Source organism: Oryctolagus cuniculus, chromosome X (assembly GCF_051225735.1).
Source record: "Oryctolagus cuniculus isolate XC-2025 breed Fujian yellow rabbit chromosome X, ASM5122573v1, whole genome shotgun sequence".
In the NCBI taxonomy this organism is placed as follows: domain Eukaryota; kingdom Metazoa; phylum Chordata; class Mammalia; order Lagomorpha; family Leporidae; genus Oryctolagus; species Oryctolagus cuniculus.
The window spans coordinates 59,341,956-59,359,562 of record NC_142888.1 but is presented as its reverse complement, the minus strand read 5'-3'; positions in this window follow the sequence as shown (position 1 = coordinate 59,359,562).

The following is a 17,607-nucleotide window of genomic DNA, read 5'->3' as shown; positions in this document are numbered from 1 at the left end:
AAGATAGGCACAAACCAACACTAATAAGTCTCCCCCACAATACGGCAATGAGAAGGCTTGGATTCGGTTTGCCTGATAGGTTTTGTAAGCCCCTGCAGGCTCGACCAGAGCATGCGCTGCAGGGCACCGAACACAGGCACACATCAGCGCCTAAAAACCTCACAACATGGCGAAGAGAGGACCCGGATTCGGTTTTGCCTGATGGATAGGACTTGTAAGAGCCTGTGGCAACTCTAGCAAGTAGAGCAGAGTGTGTGCCGCGGGACACCGAAGACAGGCGCGTATCAACGCTAAAAAATAAAAAGAAAGGGGGATCTGTGGGGAGCAATCCGGACTAGACTAAGTTACTCGAATTAGGACTTATTCTATGCATCTGCTCTCCCACAATATGGCGCTGGGAGAGAAGTAAACAGCTTCCGCACAGCTGCCTCCAGTTCAACTAATAAACTGTAGGACTTGCTCCTGATTGGAGAGCAGCGTACTCGGCGTGTGGGCAGCCGAGTTGGGATTGGCGGAGGAGGACTATAAAGGAGGAGAGAAACGGCATGCACCGGGAACATCTATGGGGAACATCTATGGGGAACATCTAGCTGAAGGAACACCCGTGCAGCCCCTGAGAAGAGCCGGCCGGCGGTGTGCCGCTCCCCTGCGGAAGTGGGGAATGCGGCCAGGGGGAACTGCCCTTCCACGGAGGTGGAAGGGATAGTAGCCAACCCGGGAAGAACCAGCAGCAAACCCGGGGAGGGCCGAGCAGACGAAAGAACAGCGCAGGGTCCTGTGTCGTTCCTCCACGAAGAGGGGGAGCGACATGCATCCAAATTTTTGGGCTGCTTCCTGGCAAGTTCTAAGAAAATGCACCAGGAGTTGTCATGCAAATCAATTTATTTGTAGCAAATAAAGAGATCACAGAGAATAATCTGATATACTAAAGCCAAATGCATGCCTCCCTCAACAGGGCAAATGGGTATATTTTATTATAGGGGGAAATTAATATGTAATAGAGGAAATTTTTGTCATCACACGTAGGAGTGGGTATAAGTCCACACAGGTGTGGTTCAGGAACATGCATCAACATAGATTATACGTTATGGTAATAAGGCTTAAAGTCCTCCTGGGGTAGAGATCTTACTATTAAAGTGAAACAAATGGTGACTTTTGGATACTTTGTGACCCATCTGCTCTTACAGTAGGGTCTGGACCAGTCCAAGGTGACTGGGGATTGCACCTCTCCCTCGCATGTGGCTGAAAACCAGAAAACAACTTGGGGGGAATCATCAGGAGCTTGCAGGGTTTTGAAATAGAAATGAGTCACAATAAAGACTTTTGAATTGCTTGGGGCATTAATAGGTGACAACTGTAATAAGCAATAAATGAATAAATTAGTATAAACTTATCAAATTTATCAAATTGATATACTAAAAATCTAGGAAATTCATGGTATAGTTCCTCATGAAATTGATGTTCAAGACTCAATTTAAGAGCAAATTCATCTAATAATGGGAATTTGTACATGAAATGCTAAGTAGCCATCTGAAAATATTATACTAACAAAATGATTTATCACTTAGTGAAATGTTGTCAATGATTACAAGCATTGTGGACTAGTATTAGATTTATTCGCATGACTTCAATAAAACAATAGCAGTAAATGTGCCAAATGCCAATAATTACTGCATATACTCACCTTTGAGGCCAAGATAGTTACAACATAATTTTTAGAAGTTTAATAGGGCCTAAGAGCACCTGTTGGACCTAATGTACTATAAATAAAAGTGCTAAAAAAGGAAAAAGTTCCCTGTTCTATATTCATACACAAGAGAGCTAATAATTTTTTTATTTTAAAGTCATGTAAGAATCAGTTCTTATAGACTAGTTTGATTTTAACATAACATATTAATTGTTATGGTTTCTCCAATCCTAATCCCCTATATAAACAACAAACAAAAAACACCTCTGTAAGAAATTTTCCAATTAGAAAAATGAGGAAACAGAGTGCTAGAAAACTTGTCTATATTCTCCAAGGTCACAAATCCACATAGTGAAATATGGGGGACTTGATCATGGTCACTCTGTTTACAAAACTTGTGCTTTGCCATCTGAACTGTGTATACTAAAGTGGGCATCTTTGAAGCAAACGCAAAATGGCCTTCTTTGGCTGAGCAGAGAGCACAAGAACAGGACTAAAAGTTGGTACATTCAGTGACCACAGATTCAACTTTAGAGATGCAACGATGAAAAAAAAAGATTTTATTTTTCATTTTTCATGATTTCTTAGCTGGGACTCCCTGTGACAAGTGACTTATTAACAAAGGAAATAGAAACAGAAGTTTAATACATGTATACTTCCTGTATAGATGAGAGGTAACCCAGAAAAATGAGTAAATCTCTACAGTAGATCTCAAAGAGCAGTCTTAAATGTCAGGCTTAAATATCACTGTTCTCTGAAGCAAAGAACAAGTGCTGTGGAGAAAGGCTGGATTAAGGTGGTTAGGAAAACCACAGAAAAACAAGGGGAAGTTTTGTTAACACTGACTTAAGTCCATGCCTTCTCTTTTGATTAAGAGTCTATTGATTTATATTTCCCTCTCTTCTAGTGCAAAAGGAACACCACAGAAATGGAGATTTCCTTTACAACTGTAAATTTCCCTTACTAAAGGGTAATTTGCCAAGCTTCCCCTATATCTGCAAATTCTTAAAGAGAACCACTCAAAATAATCCTCATGCTAAAAAGGCATATGGTGAGAAAGGCATATTCTGGTATGTTCTAAACTCTGTCAGAGGTATTATAAATCGTTAAAATGTCTTGCAGAAAATAATGTAAAAAGGAAGAATTTCATATTTATCTACCCATTAAAGTTAAATAATTTGTTCCTATTTAATTGGTCTAACCTTAACACTTACAAAGTAGAAACTATTATCTTCATAATGTTGCTGGTTGCGTGGTGGCTAGAAGAGACAATCTGTGTTCTTTGTCTCATGTGAAAGAAGAATTATCATGTGGACAAGGTAGTGAAAGAAAAGCAGTATTTATTCAAGTCGGAAACCTCCTGCCAAAGAGGCAAAGAGGAGGTTCCAAAGGAGGAAGACCCTAAGGGCTATTGGTAGTTGGGTTATTAAGCACAATCTTGGGGAAGAAACTATCAATCAATATAAGATGGGGACAAACCTAAGGAAACACCTGACTTGTATTTTAATTATTTCACCCTGTCCAGCTTGCTCAAGATAAAACATGGAGCCTTCAGAAGGGTGAGGATACTTAATTTACTTCACAATAGACTGGGAGCTCAGTAAGAGGGAATTGCCATTCCATTGCTATCCTCCTGGTAAATCTGGAGATAAGGAAGTTCTTGCTAAAAAATAACCTTTTGGGGGGAAGCATTTTGCAACCTCAATTTTCCACCAGGGGACCACGCTGACTTCCTATTAACCCATTTGACTCCTCACAAAAACACAAGATCAGCTATTTCTTGGGTGCTTAACTTCAGATGACACTTTGATCATTGCCAGTAGAAAAGGCAAACCAGGCCTAAACATTTCATGAATAGCATGTGACCAATACTTTTTAAACATTAGCAAAATTGATAAATTGAGTAGAATTTTTTGAAATATACAATGCTCTATTCATAAATGACACCTCCCTGGAGTTACAATAAGACTTTATTTGAAAAGAGCATTTATAATATTAAAATCTGTATAAAAATAGCCACAACAATTAGCTATGTTAGTACTTTTTCAAAACAAAATTAAAGTAATCATTTAGATACTTCCTGACATATTCATTTATTTTTACTTTCACCCTTCTAAGCTAAATTTTATGTTTCTCATCTGCTACCATGAGAGATTGGTAAATATTAGCTGTAAACATCCGTACTTATTTTATAGCATCTTGCCAAATAATTATGTAGGAAGCATATTTGTTTTTATGAAGAAGTAATATTTTTGAATTTTACCTGGCAAAAACTTCTAACTCACCTCCTTAAGAACATGCTTTTCACAAACTTTAGTTGACCAAATACTATTTCAGGAAAAGGGATATTCATCACAAGTGACCTATAATTGCAACATAGCTTTCAAGGTAAATTACAGAGCTCATGACATTTATTGTATTTATAATCAATGCAATCATTGCAATTAAAAATAATGAAAATAAGGTATATGAAATAGAGTAAGTGTATGTTATTAACAGTATAATCAGAAACTCCCTCCAGCTACATGGAAATAGTTAAGAATTTACTGAATACTGATTAGTCTCCCTTCTTAGTAGAGTTCTGTTATACTTAGATATAAATTGAAGACTTTGAAAGAGTAAGATCAGCCGGTGCCACGGCTCACTAGGCTAATCCTCCACCTAGTGGCGCCGGCACACGAGGTTCTAGTCCCAGTCGGGGCACCGGATTCTGTCCTGGTTGCCCCTCTTCTAGGCCAGCTCTCTGCTGTGGCCCGGGAGTGCAGTGGAAGATGGCCCAAGTGCCTGGGCCCTGCACCCCATGGGAGACCAGGATAAGCACCTGCCTTTGGATCAGCGCAATGCACCAGCAGCAGCGTGCCGGCCGCGGCGGCCATTGGAGAGTGAACCAACGGCAAAAGGAAGACCTTTCTCTCTGTCTCTCTCTCTCTCACTGTCCACTCTGCCTGTCAAAAAAAAAAAAAAAAAAAAAAAAAGAGTAAGATGTAGGGGCTACCATTGAAGCTGTGCTATGGGAAACTAAATTAAGAATATCTTTGTCATAGAGCTTTTGCATGAATTTGTATGTTATTTTTGCTTCCACATAGTATTTCACTCATATGAATTAGGTCTGCCATTTGACAGCCACTAATAGATATGATTATATATTTCAAATTGGCATCAAATGAAAATGTTCCTAGATGTTGAAATATAGATAAATGCCAGAAAGTTAGAATTCAAATATAACACAGAAATATTGTTATGTGTTCTTAAGGCTTATCAAACATTTTCTTTGAGAGAAAAAGCACACATTGCCTTTTTCAAAAATTGTTTTGCCTTTTTTTTCTCAGTTAAATATCACTTGTATGTGTGCCTACCAATTGCTTTTCCATAGCAACATTTTTCCAAAATAACCAAATCATATGACTTATTTTACATAAAGAATTGAAAATTTCTATATAATTCTTTTTCACTCACTCTCACAATAAGCTTCACTTTAGTTCTAAAAATGAGATGTGTAACTAAATCTCCTTCAGACAAAAAATAGAATGAGATAAACTTTAGTAAATTAGTTTCACAATGGTAGGAGTCAACATATTTTTCCCTAGCTCTATTCTTTGAAACATACAGTTTAGATTTTTCTTCTGTTGCAGTATTCATTCATCAAGAGTAACATGTTCATTGGAAGACCAAGATACATTACAATTATCTTAAAAATATAGAATTATATATATATATATATATATAGAATTATAATAAGAGAAAGAATAGAATACTATGGGGCCAGGTATTTAGCCTAGCAGTTAAGACACCCACATGTCATACCAGAGTGCCTAGCTCTGACTCCTGGCTTTAGCTTCCTACTAATACAAACCCTGAAAGGTATCAGATAAAGGTTCAAGTAATTGGGTCCCTACCATCCACACAGAAGACCTGGATTGAATTCCCATATCCCAGCTACAGATTAGCCCAGCCCCAGCTGTTGCAGGCATTTGGGGAGTGAACCAGTGGATGAAAGCTCTCTCTCTCTCTCTGTTTCTGTTTATCTACCTCTTAGCGAATTGAATTAAAAAAAAAAAAATACTGACTGACTGGGTCCATTCTATTTATAATATAGGAATAATTTATATTTACATTTATAAATATATAAAATAATTTATATTTATAAATAATTTATATTTATAATATAGGAATAACAATATCATCATTTTATCTACTCTCATATAATTCTAAACTCTAAGCTCAATGATGCCTCAGTGTCTTGTTCAACATTAACTCCTCAGCATATAGCAAAAAGTACCAGGCACAAATATTGATCAATGAATTATAGTTGACCCTTGAATAAATGTTGTAAGAAATAATAGTAAAAAGGAAGAATTCTGTTCTCTACACTGCTATGTTCAACCACTGTTGTGTGCCAAGAGCACTGTAACCAAACATATTCAAAGCAAATGTAGGGTAAAGTTTCCTAGTGTTGCTTCTTCAAGTTTGCTGCTTTTATAGCACACAGCTTACAGCTTACAAACTCACAAAGAGAATTCATTCAAACATTCCTTTGTTCATTCATCAGGTAATTCTCAAACTATACAAAAGAGTGAATTTGTGCTCAAATCTACTGGAATGTGTAAATGTGAGGAGTCTCCATCACAATCTAAAATAAACTAATCTTTACAAAGGGACTTACAACTGCATTTTGTGTAAACAGAAAAAAAGAAGAAATTGAGCAACATATTTTTTGCTCAGTTTGAGTATAACCTGATCCATCAAACTACAAGCGGTTTAGTACAATACAAGGACAAGAATATTCTTTCTTTTCTCCTCTCTCCCACTCCTAAATTCACCAGCACTTACTCAGAAAGGACGCTTCAGTATCCTTCTACACAAAATTATGCACACCAATTCAAAGTTACTGCCACCCTATCAAGCTTTATATTTTAAAGTGCAAACATGTCATCATATAACAAATAACTGATACAAAGCGCTTACTTTGTGTGTCAGTAACTAAAGAGCAATTTGTGTTATTAACAATTCATGAGCTTTTTGAATTAAATCTAGATCTTATTCATCTGCTTTCTTTTGTCTTAGGCACATAGAATTCTGATAAAATGTCTTCTTTTGTGTGAAAATACATAAACAGGGATATTTCATTAAGTCTACATTAAAAAGGAAAGAGAGCCATAAAAATATGTTGTTAACTAATTGAACCAATTAGTGGTTAAAATCAGTGAATTTCATTCAATTCAGTAAAGAATGAGAGCTCCTGAAGACCCAAGACACAAATACTGTGTCTAGCTTAATGCTTGGAGGGGGTAGGGGAAAAGAAGATTAATTTATGCTGTTCTTAGATGGATTAAAGTCATTTGGCACAAATTATAAAGTTTCTTTCTTCTCTCTCTTTCTTGAACATAGTCCTATTTACTATCAGACTATCAGGCTGGGAAGTGAAGAGGGGAAGTAGCTAGAAGAGGGAATAATTCATACATTATTCCTTCCTTTGGTGTGAATATCCTGTGCACCTGCAGCTCTGGGACAGTTATGGAAATACAAGTGCTTAGAAATTCAAAGCAAGTTTGTAAAGTGAGTGTTTTACCATGCAAATCATGTACTTCATACACCTGTACAGAGTTAAGCAAAATGATTTATTTAGGAAAATATTTTAATTTCATACATATTTGTATTTTACATTTGTGAATGAACGACAAAATTATATTTGGTCAGTCTTAAGTGTCTTTCAGAATACCGTTCAGCTGGGCTTTTTGTGTGTCTTGACTGTGGCAAAATGAATTAAAGGGTGGCAGACACAAAAGAGCTGTGCATTAATGAGTATTCACATAGAGCTGCATTCAGTCATTTGCACTTTGGTATGTGAATAACAAGTGACCATTCATGCTACTAAGTAGGCAAGCATAGCCACCAAGGTGAGAAAAGACAGTGATTTAGTAGAAAATGCAACAAGCGGGGTCTCTGTAACATTATAGTGCTTCACGTTTGCTTAATGGGTTATCAGCGGACCTGAGGACACAAGTGCTAGCAAATCAACACCTTTTCTTTACAGTACCTCTTAGCTGTGGGAGCTCAAGGGAATCACACTTATTGAGTGGTAGGCTTTTCAGAATGAAATTGATGAGATCCTGTTGGGCTGGAACTGAATAGGGTCCGGTTCTATTTTTTGGTGTGACTATGTCTTTCATTGTAGAACCTCAACAAAAGCTCTCAACAAGCACCTGACATTAAAGGAGGAAAACACAATAATTTTGCTGAACCCTTCACAAGGTGCTTCCATTTTTCTCTGCTATATGTGCAAAGATTTTTCATATAAGGTGATTTAAAAAGTATTTTTTCAGTTATTCAATAAATACCTAATTGAGTGTCTAGCTTGTGTCATACACTAGTCTAGAAAAAAAGACTTCCTATAGGAGAAGCTTCTAGATTGAAACCTGAAGAATGAGTTAGGAAAAGCCAGAAAGAGAAAGATAGGAAAGTTCAGCCAGAAAACACAGTCTAAGAGTGAGACTAAGGAGTGTTCAGCACACTGATAGTGTATAACAGACCTAGAAGTGGAAAAAATAAGTGATGGATGAAGGTGGAGAGATATAGACCTTATCTTAAATGGAAAACAACAATGAATGGCCTGGCATAGTGTGGAACTGACTAGAAAGGAATAAATAGAGAGAAAGAGTTGTAGCTATAGACCCCAAACCTCGGTCTACTCATCCGATGTGCAGAAAGCCATTCACTGACATCAGGGAGGTGGAAGAAAGTAGGTATTTACTGCAAAAAAAAAAATAAATAAATAAATAAAAACAAGTAAGGAGCTGGGTAGCTATTAGCTATTACTTAATTCCTGGGCTCCCTGAGGAGTTGGCAGTCAAGGTTTTTATAGATTGAAACTGGGGCTGACAGGTGCATGTTCTGTTTTGTCTAAGTTCCTGGCTGGACAGTGGTGCTCATGATCGTCCTTGGATTGGTCAGTGATGTGTGGTTTTCAGGGAATTTATCATGGCCAGGTGGGCTTCAGTTGGCCTCGGAGTTACATGTGAATGGCAGTTACCTTCTGCCCCAGATCTGTAATATCCTTTCCTGGATCTCAACTTCTGAACAAGCCCCTCTGGGTAATACTGGCCAATAGGGTTCTATCTGTTAAAGAAGAAAATGACTCCTTGAGCCCAGTGATTCGAATTGTAGAGGAAATACGGCCACACCCAGAGACAAGGAAAGAGAAGCAGACCCTTCCTCCCAACACAGACCTTGAAAAGTGGTTGCTTGTAATTAACTAGTGAAGCAACTGCCCGCTGTTGTCTTGTCTAGGGAGGGAAGATGTCCTAAGCTCTGCTTCTGTAAACTCCAGTCATAAATCTGTCCTGATACATCTGCCCCTGGTATCTCTTCTACAAACATACCAGGCCCACCGACCATTGGAAGTGTGGTCCTAAGTCACGTAGGCCGCAATTAAACCCACCAATGCTGTAACAGCTAAGGTTTGACGCTGATGAGCCTATAAATATTGTAAGAAACTTGGGATTGTTGCTCAGTTCTCAGGAAATGATTGCAGCTGAGCCCGCTGGCGTAATAAACTACTTCGATCCTCTACTGTCTTTGGTGCCTGTTTGAACAAAGGGAGTCTTCCCACCTCAGATTTCTGTAACAGACTATTATAGTGCCAACTGTACCTCTCCCTCAATTCAAGGAATTACTTTTGATAAAGGACAGGCACTCTGTGTTAAAGGTCCTCTCCTGCTGGACATTAAAGGAGCTAGTTTGAGGGATGCTACAGACTCCCTCCTGCTTACTGGGTATAAGCAAACCTATGCTGACTTTAGAAACTGGTTCTCCACCTGCCATAAAGGCCTAGAATAAGATAGGTGTGTGCCTCCTGAAACTATCTTTAAGTTGCAATTTACTCTTCCTGTAGTAAAACCATCTTACCTTGCAGTTGTGATTTGTTAATCTCTGAGGGCCTAAGATAACAGTGTGCTCCCCTTACTGCCTTGCTAAATTTAGGGTATAAAAGTAGGTAAAGAATAAGGGATTCTGGCTTGACTCTTGAAGAGTCTAGTCAAGCCCGCATGCGTAAATTGACTGTATACCTTTCCTCCTGGAACCCTCAAGTGGTTTCTTTGGTCTTTTGTCTGTAACACTTGGACTAAGTGAGACAGATGAGAGATGAGGGCCTGCCTTTACATTTTAGCGGTTTGATCGCAGAGTGAAAGCAAAAGTAATAATTTTTACTTCTTTGTCCATCAGGTGATTTAGAGAATGTCAGAGAGAAAGTAATCCCCCTTTTTTTTTTTTTAAAGAAAAGCCAATCACCATCAACTTTGTCAAGGAAGATTTTGAAGTTGTTCATTGGGTGAGTTTACAGCTAGTAACAGATGGAGTAATGACAAATATTCCTTTGGGTCAAACTGACTTTTATAGAATAAAAAATATAAGTGTTTCACATGTCTTATTGCAATTATAATTTTTTTGACAGGCAGAGTTAGACAGTGAGAGAGAGAGGGAGACAGAGAGAAAGGTCTTCCTTTTCCGTTGGTTCACCCCCCAAATGGCCACTACGGCCGGAGCTGTGCTGATCCGAAGCCAGGAGCCAGGTGCTTCCTCCTGGTCTCCCATGTGGGTGCAGGGCCCAAGCACTTGGGCCATCCTCCACTGCCCTCCTGGGCCACAGAAGAGAGCTGGACTGGAAGAGGGGCAACCGGGACAGAATCCGGCTCCCCAACCAGGACTAGAACCCGGGGTGCTGGCGCCACAGGAGGAGGATTAGCCAAGTGAGCCGCAGTGCCAGCCTGGAAAGAGTTTTTTATAGATATATCCATGCTCCCTCTAGACTCAATCTTTAATAAAAATGAAACACGCACTGCTTATTAAGTGTCTTGAATATTTATCTTGAAGTATTACTCTTCTTGCCTGTATAGGTTCCTTTAGAAATAGGTAGGTATGTAATTGCACTCTCACAATTTAAAAATCAAAACAACAATTCAAAATATACCTACAGGATTCTGACTTCCTTTTAGGACATAGAAAGAACAAAAAGAACAATAAAACAGAGAAACATTAAATGAAAACTCTTGAGACCAAGTGATCTTTGAAATAAAAGGGTTTATGGAATCATTACACATACTAGTCAGAAAAGAACAGGTTGTGGAATGAATTTCTGCAAAGAACAAACAGCAAGGCTGGGTAGCAGTTGGTAAAATGTCTACTAGATATAGTGTTGAAAGGATTTTGATCAATTTAGAGGAAGGAAAGCACTGTTTATACTGACTATAGATATTGGCTATACTAAGAAGGGTAAGAAAACATGAAGTGGGGAAATCTTTGGGATAGGAGGACAGTCCATAAGGAAAAGTGTTTAGTGCCTTTAGGTTGGTTGGGCTTAAAAGTTCAGGAAGTCTATATATAAACATAACCAAGTGGCCCTGGTGGGGGGAATGATGATGATGTGTGCAATGAATATATTAATTTCCAATTCAGGTTCTTGCCTCCCACAGAGGTCAAAACACCAAGCAGATACTAGTACATTTGCAAATAGGAACAGAATTTATGTAACAATGAGAGAATAAATATGTGAGTGTGGGCTGCCCCACTGAAAAATACCCAACATAAGTGGCCAAAGAGTTGTCCAGCAAACAGAGAGAAAAACAAATATGAATGAAAATGGTACTTCTCCTTTCTCTGAAGGGAGGAGAGAACTTTCACTTTGACTACGACCTTGTCTAAATATGATCAGAGTCGGTGAACTCAAAAGGCTTCCATAGCCTTGGCAACTCATGACAAGAGCCTAGGGTGATTACTGATGCCATAAACAAGAGTGTCAATGTGTTAAGTCAGCAACAGGAGTCACTGTGTACTTACTCCCCATGTAGGATCTCTGTCCTAAATGTGCTGTACATTGTGATTTAATGCTATAACTAGTACTCAAACAGTATTTTTTACTTTGTGTTTCTATGTGGGAGCAAACTGTTGAAATCTTTACTTAATATATGCTAAACTGATCTTCTGTATATAAAGAGAATTGAAAATGAATCTTGATGTGAATGGAAGGGGAGAGGGAGTGGGAAAGGGGAGGCTTGCAGGTGGGAGGGAAGTTGGGGGTGGGGGAAGCCATTGTAATCCATAAGCTGTACTTTGGAAATTTATATTCATTAAATAAACATTTAAAAAAAAGAAAATGGTACTTTTTTTTTTTGACAGGCAGAGTGGACAGTGAGAGAGAGAGACAGAGAGAAAGGTCTTCCTTCTGTTGGTTCACTCTCCAATGGCCGCCACGGCCGGCGCTGCGCTGATCCGAAGCCAGGAGCCAGGTGCTTCTCCTGGTCTCCCATGGGGTGCAGGGCCCAAGCACTTGGGCCATCCTCCACTGTACTTCCTGGCCACAGCAGAGAGCTGGCCTGGAAGAGGGGCAACCAGGACAGAATCCGGCGCCCCGACCAGAACTAGAACCCGGTGTGCTGGTGCCGCAAGGCAGAGGATTAGCCTAGTGAGCTGCGGCGCCGGCCAGAAAATGGTACTTCTAAGTGAGAGCAGAAGAAGCCAGCCCAGGAGTCGGAGAGATCAGGCAGAGACCGGTCTGCAGTGGAAAGAGAGAAAATGAAAGCCAGTAATTCTTTGAACAGGTATGCGGTGGAAAGAGAGCTCTTTCCCACCTTCCACCTCTTTTTATAAGGAAGACGGTGGTGCCCCAATTGGATATATAATCAGCATAGGATTTGATCATGTGCTCCCAGATGTGACAAGTGCATCATGGGAAGGTGGGCATATCAAACTGACAGTTAAAGAGGTAGTGTTACAGTGCAAGGGTACAAAATTAATTTGAATTCCATCTCCCCTAAACTTTAACTATCTGCAAGTCATTGGGATTTAAGTCAAGGTTTTAGCATAAATCACCAGTCTTTTTTTATTGGTTTTGCCAACAGCTGTTAACTAATTAACTTCCCCTCACTTGCTCTCCTTGTCCACATTCTAGCTTTTGCAATTAAGTTTAGGGCACCTCAATTTTTTTTCTTTTATCAATAAAATTGCCAAATAATGTTGAAGTCAACAATTTTTCTGAAACCATCACAGAGATGAAGTCTTTTGTTTTTACAAAATTGGAGAGGCTTCTGTTACAATTTTTTAAAGACTTATTTTTAATTTACTTGAAAGGCAGAGTTACACAGAGAGATGGAGAAACAGATCTTCAATTCCCTGGTTCATTCCCCCAAATGCTTTCCCAGGTGCATTAGCAGGGAGCTGGATCAGAAGTTGAGCAGATAGGACTCGAAGTGGACCCATATATGATGTCAGCATTGCAAGCAGTGGTTTAACATGCTGGGTCACAATGCCAGCCCTGAGAGATGAAATTTTAGGAGCAACAAACTACCCCCAAATCACTGGCACACCCTAAGGAAGATGAAATGAAGTCACTTGATTACATGGATTGGGCAAATGCTACAAAATGGGCATCAAACAATCCAGTTAGAAAAATTACATTATTTTTTACTGAATTGTTAAAGATCAAGTGTAGATTGGAAATTAAATAAAGAATCTTAGGGAATTCTATAGAAAATAATAATTTGCACTCACAAGCTCTTCACTTTGGACCTCACCAAGTTTTTGAGAGTTGGACTGAGGCAAGTTTAGGGTTCTGACAAAGCTTCCTTCATATAGTAGAGCTGCTTGAAGGGAAGAGGAATTGTGTGAAAGTACTGAGTACCACCAAGATTCTAAAACAGGAGCCGCTTGGTGAAGGTCAACAAATAATTTTGTCATTAGAGCACAGCTGGGGCTCCATTGCAGCTGGGGGAAGACAATATAAAACAACAACAATAACAACAAACTTGCAGAGGAGGAGTAGAATTACATACATATCTTGGACCATTATAGTTTTCCTATAGAATCACTAGGGAGACTCCAACCATGAAATTCAAGGACACAGACTGTCTAAGGCTGAGGCAGGATGACAACAGGTAAAACCCTCTTGCTCTGCAGATTGGCTAACAGCACTGAGTAAAAATAGAGCAATTTGCTGCTTGGGAAGGATTTGAGAACCTGCTGGATGGGGAAGAGAATCATTCCCTGAGGTCCACTTGCAAAGGGAACACTTAATAATAAGGGTAGAGTAGAAGTTGAATAAAACGCTCTGGAGAACCACCCCTTATGATAAATAGAAGTAAACACCAGAGAAATTTAAAGCCTGTGACACGGTTAGGATAAATATAGCAACAACAAAACCGAATGACTCAGAGCTCAATCCTCAATAGATTAATTCAACCCCCAAAAGACCCAGCCAAAGTTGAAAAGTGTCTATTTCACATAAATATTACTGCCTTCAACCTCCGACACTGAACGCATATACAGGACCTTGAATGCAAATGCTAGATATCATCAAGTTCTAGTATCCCTAAGTCTCCCCACTTTCCTCTCCTAGCTTAAAGTTACCTTGTCTTGCTTTTATGATTGCAAATCAATGTCTTGCTACAATTAATTCACTGAATTGAGGGAGTGGTCCAGCTGCCCCTTCAGAGTCCCTAATGACCAGATGCATGAGGTCAGTTTTTCCCTATAGATACCATTTGGATGTTCAGTTTTTGCTTCAAGGGTTTCTATTCCAGGCACCCCAGGCCCTGAACAAACAGACCAGCACCTGCATGGAGCCCTCAAACTGACTGGCAGTCATTTTGCCATCATCAAAATTCCCTAAAGGACGTGATAACACCGACCAACCAAAGAAGAGCCACGGGCACTGGAGACCAAGAAGCAACATGGAAACAAGCTGAACATGCACCTGCCAGCCCCAGCTAACCTCTCTGCAAGCTCTGGAGTTAAGTGATAGCTGCCTGGCTCTTTTCTTTGTGCTCTGCAGTAAATACTTCCCTTCTGCTGTCGCCTCAGTGTCTATGGCTGGCTCACTGCATGTCAGTTGAGTGGACCCAGTTTGGTGGAGGGGGTTCTATAGCAACTTCTTCCACCAGCTTTGGGGGTGTTTTATATCATCTCTATTATCCTACACAAGATATCTAGATTTAAAGTAAATGAAAATTTAAATAAAGTATGAACAAGCATACAATAAAGAGACAAAGCAAGACTGAGATGATATAAATGTTGGCATATTCAGAAAGCCATTTTAAATAAGTATAATTAATATATTATAGACATTTATTGATAGAAATCAACAGTATGCATAACCTTTTTAGTACATTTATCTGATAGATGTAAAAATAATAATAAATTATAATATAAATATTATAAATTAAATAAATCAGAAGGTTTAGAATCCAAAGGTATTTATAGAAATGGGAAATAAAGTATGTCTATAAAGTTCCCCCAATAAAATGAGCATAAGTAAGGAAAGATTCATTGAACCTGGAATCAATAAAAAATAGTTAAACTAGAAAAATAAGAAAAGTAATAATTGACAGAGTGTAATTCAGCAACTATGGTACAGCATTAAACAGTTTAGCATGTGTTTTGTTGGAATGCCTAAAAAAAGAACTAATAGACTAAATGTACAAATTAAAAATTGAACAAGAATTTTATAAAATTAATAATCAACAGCAAACCACAAGTGCAAGAAGGTCAGAGAATATGAAGTAGGATAAACATTTCCTTGCCCCAAACAATCATAACTAGAAATATCATACTCAAGCTGATGAATCCCAAAGGGAGATAGCAATGACAATCAGAAAAAAATAAAACATATATATGCTGAGGAATAAAGATCTGGAGTGCAGAACATCTCTCACTGAAAACCATGCAAACAAGTAGACAACAGAATGACAGTTTTGAAGTGATAGTGAGGGGGGAAGAACTATCAGACAAAAATTCCACACTCACTGAAACAGAATTGTAAAATTAAAACACATTTCAGAAAAATAAACATAGGAATATGCATTGCTAGAGGATTAATGCTATCAGAAACTTTTATCAACACACACACACACACACACACACACTGAGAGAGGCAATGGAAATGGTATAAAATAAAGTAGAAAATTCACTTTCCTTATCTTCCATTATTATAAATAATAACTGAATGTTTAAAGCAAAAACATGAATACGTTGTGTTTTAATATGAGAAAAATTTGTGACACACATGAGAAAGCTGTGTGACAGTAACACAAATGATGGAAAGAATGAATTATGCTCATACTGCTTAATGTGCTTACAATAGAACAGATAAGGTGAAATATTTGATAGCATATACCAATAATTTAAAGACATATTAAAAATAGACAAATATACACAATCTAAAAATGGAGGAATAAGAAAAAAGCCAGTAGTTGAGTTTAAAAGGAAACATATAAAATAAATATTCATTTAACATAAGGGGATGGAAGCAAAATGTCAGATGGAATAAATAAGAAGGGAAATTTATATATGTCCTTATCATTAACCATATTAAAGACAAAATGTTTACATACATCAAGCAAAAGATAGTCTGTAAAATTGAGAATAGAGCAAGGCTCAACTATAAGGATGATGCTGGGGGAAAATGGCAAAGTTTGCTTCCACAAAAGCAATGCCAAAAAAAAAAAAAATCCAGAATCAACATTCTCGGCACTCTGGAAGCTAACCACGGCTTAATGAAAGCTCAAGGAGAATGGATTTATGAAAAGTGGTTAAACTTCAGTGAGAACATCGAGTTTTGTGAAATTTTAACTTGTTCTTCTCTCATCCTACTCTCCTGCCACGTGGCAGCTTTGAAAGATAACAATAGTCGATGTTACTGACGCAGCCTGGAGTCTTCCAGTGAGTCTTAGCAGTGAGTGGAATAGAAGTAAAACACTTTCACATCTTCATTTTCATTGAACTGCCATTGTTTTCTCTTTCTAGGGGTCAGTTGAAAGAGGAGTCTGTTGCAAGGTTGTCTCTATGTAACCTGACTCACATTTCACCCAGTGCAAAATCCTATTCCCTCTTGGGATTTTTGTTGAAGATATTATAAGCATATTGTAACATCACCTTTGACTGAGATACTATTTAAGAGTTAGGGGAAACAATAGATTAACCAAAAAGATTAAAGAGAAACTATGAAGACTAAGATATCCATAGGGGCTTTCAAACGTCTTGATATATTCCTGAGAGTGGCAATTGCATGTATAGGGATGTGCACAAATCCAGGGCTATGCATCTATCATTTAGAATGATCTACACTGTCAAGTCCGACTGAACGTGATGTACTGGTAGTGAAGGCTAAGGCAGAGCTATCACTTACTTCACAGAATGTTGAGGACATTCCCCCAACATACACACCGGGCACCACAGCAAAACTTGAGAGAATAATTGGTTAATGATGTTTAAGGAAATCTGACCATTAGCCTAATTGCATTGAAACTTCAGTGGCCATACATGACAAAGAATCAATAACTCACAGAAGGAGTTCCAAAAGCCACTAAGCAAACAAACAAAATAAACTTCTTCATGCAGGTGGCGACAACTCAAGCCATGAGAGAGAGAGAGAGAGAGAGAGAGAGAGAGAGAGAGAGAGAGACTGACTGGATTCTGGGGTTTCCACATTATATTGTTTGATATGTTCAAGTTTCAACAAAAAAATTACATGATGCACAAGGAAACAAGAATATATTGCGCATATAGGAGAAGCAACAGAGAAGTGGGAAGGATAACTGACCCAGAGTTGGACTGAAACCCAAACAGGGCAGATATTAGACCCTAAACTTCCAAGTCTGATATCCTGCATACACTGCAGCTGAGGATTGGCCCCCAAGGCATCAGGCAGCCCCACTTCCATAGCTTTCCATGTCACAGCCCACAGGACTACTCTCTTAGCTGGCAAACTGGTGTCTGCTGTTTTCCAAGGTAATTAGTGCATGGTTCTCATCACTCTACTTCTGGGGCCCCGGCTGCAGCTCCAGTCCCGTGGCTCCACTAGACATTGCTACATTGAAGAATCTCTGTGACAGTTCTGCTCCTACAGCAAACCTCTGCCTGACCTCCCAGAC